The sequence below is a fragment of the Lygodium microphyllum genome, chromosome 9 (assembly GCF_053477565.2).
Source record: "Lygodium microphyllum isolate KBCC chromosome 9, Lygodium_microphyllum_v1.1.10, whole genome shotgun sequence".
Taxonomy (NCBI): domain Eukaryota; kingdom Viridiplantae; phylum Streptophyta; class Polypodiopsida; order Schizaeales; family Lygodiaceae; genus Lygodium; species Lygodium microphyllum.
Window position 1 is genome coordinate 98,397,103 of NC_141143.1, and position 3,566 is coordinate 98,400,668.

Below are 3,566 nucleotides of genomic sequence, written 5' to 3' on the forward strand. Positions count from 1 at the left end.
GACTCATAGACTAGAGAGTTCTTTTATACACACGGTTTAGAGATTCGCAAATTTTATTTTAATGTTCTAATGTGATTTTAGCAATTAAAGGTGTGATTTTCTTGCCCAATATTTCTAAACAATTTAGCCACACTGTAAAAACTAGATGCTTTTACCTTTAAGTAAATTCATACATCCCCCTTGATCGCAGCTAGAACTTTGGAATGCACTAGACTACTGGCACACACTATTTTGAATAGTAGTTTGGATGGATTTGAGTTTGTTGCCTTGCATTTGAGCATTTGAAAACACCCCAATAGTTTTCCCTAAGGGAAATTGAGGTTTTTCCTCAAGCCAATTCGAATCCTCCCTTTTGGACCTTCATTAAAGCCTAAGTCTCTTAAATTGTGCTTATATATTGGCTAAATGCTAGACACCATGCCTTACTAGCTTCTTATAGGAGTTTATGATTGCTTTGGCCCTATACTCAACTAAGGTTTTGCTTGAGGTAAAGTATTAGTTTTACCTTGAGGAAATTACATGGGTTTTTGGATCATCCCTTGCAGCAAAAACCTTGTACCTAGCATGAGAACCTTGTTAGTGATCTAGGCTTGCATCATGGCACCTAACTTTGCATTGGTCCAGTGATTGCTTGGGTGCAAATTATCAATTGTCTTGCCTTGAACATTTTACATCGACGAATATAGATTTTTTGACTTCAAACTATATATTCCCTCCTTCTAAAGTATCGTGTGAGCCTCATATCTTGCATATATACTACTCCTGAAGACTACACTTAAGCTTTTCATCAACTTGTGACTTCCTTGACCTAAAAGATTAGAAATCATTTTCCTTGAGGTAAATACATAATTTTTGTCTCAATAAAAAAAATTGTGACATGTAAAACAATTAATGAGTCTTAGGCTACCCTTAGTCTAGCTTGGGAGTAGCTTTAGCTACGACTTGGATACTTGACCTTGCAACAAGTAGATGCCACCTTGACCCAACCACAAGTAAAAGGCAAGAGCTTTACCTCAAGCCTACCCACTTCATCTCCAAGTTTCCTCAAGTGCCTCTCATCCTTGCAATCAATTTACACATCATAAACTTGAGCCACAAACACAACCCTTAGACATTTACTTCCATGAGTGGAAGATTGCTTAAGTTAACTCCACCAAATCTTGATTTAAGCATTTTACATCCAAGTAGTCTTTAGGACCTCTCTTGAGTCACCCCTTTCAAGTCTAAACATTGGTCACTTTGTTGGGTGTACACTTTATGCTTAGGCCATGACCTTGTATGACCAAATACTTGCGTGAATTGGAACTGCCTTGCCTAAATTTCATCAAGTATTGATTGAGAAGCTTTCCCTTGATCCAAAAATGCATCTTGCCTTGAGCTTGTTAGGAGGTTTCTTTCTAGACCAATGTCATAGCTCAAAGGCCCTGGCTTTTGTCTTGCATATTATAGTTTGCATCTAGACTTGGGCTTGGTATCAAGCTTGCATTACTTACATAAAAATCCTTCCCTTTGAGGAAAAGGAGACTCTTTATCTTGACCTTGTGTGTCATAGATTCTTGGATCACTAATGGAAACTCAACCCATATACATCACCTTTCATGCAAGAGAAAACCTAGAATGATACTTGTAAAAACTTGGTTTGGAAAGTTTTGACAACTACATTACAAGAGCTCCAAAATATTTGCCTCAGGGTAAAGTTGCATACTTTTTGCCTTGAGGCTAGTAGGATTTGCCTTTGAATCATCTTTTGAGGCTCAAATCATCATAAATTAACTTGTATACTTGAAGGCATGAGCTAGATATTATATGGATATATTTTGCATTATTTGGTTGTTGCTTGACTTACAATCCACTATATCCTTGAAAAAACTTTTTACCTTGAGGAAATAAATTTATTTACAATGAGGTAGTCATTCATGCTTAAAAGACTCTTGGAAAATATTTGGGAAGTAATTATTCATGCTTAAAAGGCTATTGGAAAACTTTGGTTTCATTAAATTCAATTTGCATGGATAGGCATTACTTGTAAGCTTCCCATTGAATGGTCTTATATCTATCTTACTCATTACCACTCCAAACTTATTGCCTTGAGGCAAAGCCATCACCCCTCAAGACCATCATGGAAAGCCAAAACCCTTGAGCAACACCTTGTGTACAATGACCATGATTTAGAAATTCAAGCTATAACTCAAGCAACACCTTGTGCACAATGACATGATCTAGGCATTGCACCTAGGACTTAGCATATATGACCTTGTGAATGTACATCACTAAAAAAAGTTTCCAAATATTTCCTTCAAAACTCTTTTCCTATAGGATTTTTACATTGAGTTAGTTACCATCTTCCTCCTTGACCAACTCTGAAGCACAAAACCACCTAGCTCTTGGCTTGTGCACTCTAGTGTGGGAGCTCTCACTCATGTAATGAACGGGGATCATGGGAACATGGCATGGGAACATACCAGTCACACTGACGGTATATAAGGTGTAAGAGGGTATTTTGAGGCATCAGAGAAATTATCAAGAAACTCTCTTTTCACCTTCTCAAGGTTCCATGGCTTCCTCTTCTTCTTTCTCTCTCCCTCTTTCTCTCTCTTCTTCTTGCCTTTCTCTCTCCTCCTTTTATAGGAGATTTATTCGCCATTATGCCACAATTGTAGCCCCGTTAACAGACTAGCTGAAAAAAGAGGCTTTCCTATGGGATGAATTGGCTGTCCACAGTTTTCAGCACAGCCGAAAGACTTGCTCACTTCAGCCCCCATCCTCGTATGCCCCGATTTTTCAAAGGATTTTACCATCCAGTGTGATGCTAGTGGATGGGGTATTGGTGCAGTTTTACTGCAGGAACATGGGGTAATAGCATTTGAGAGCCGAAATTTGGATGATAAACAGAGAGAGTTGCATGTCTATGATCAGGAGATGTTGGCAGTCATTCATGCTATCAAAAAGTGGCATCACTACTTGTATGGTAGCATATTTAAGGTGAAAAGTGACCACCGTGTGCTCAAATATTTCTTGACTCAGCCCAACCTCACTCCCAAATAACGTAGATGGGTGGCAACACTACAAAACTATGACTTTGAGATTACCCACACCCGTGGCAAGGACAATGTAGTGGCCGATGCACTCTCTCACATGTGGGCATGCAAGGTCTCATCCATCACTGAACTCCACCATGATTGGATTGAAGAGCTCCAAGAGGCATACTTACTTGATGTTGAATTCAACCCCCTTTTCCAGAAATTACAGCAAGGTGCCATGGATGACAATTCCCAATATCAGCTCCATAATGGCCTCATTTGGATCCATGGCCGTATTGTGATTCCCCATGCCTCTCCCTTCACCCAAAGGATCCTTCAAGAGATGCATTCTTCCTCGATTGCTGGCCACTTAGGGGTCTTCAAAACATATGATCGAATTTCAAAAAGCTTCCATTGGAAAGGCCTATGGCGGGATGTAAAAGACTTTGTGTCTAGATGTGTGCCTTGCCAACAAAATAAAGATAGCTCTCTTAAACCGGGTGGCTTGTTGCAGCCTTTACCTATTCTCGAAGGAAAATGGACCCA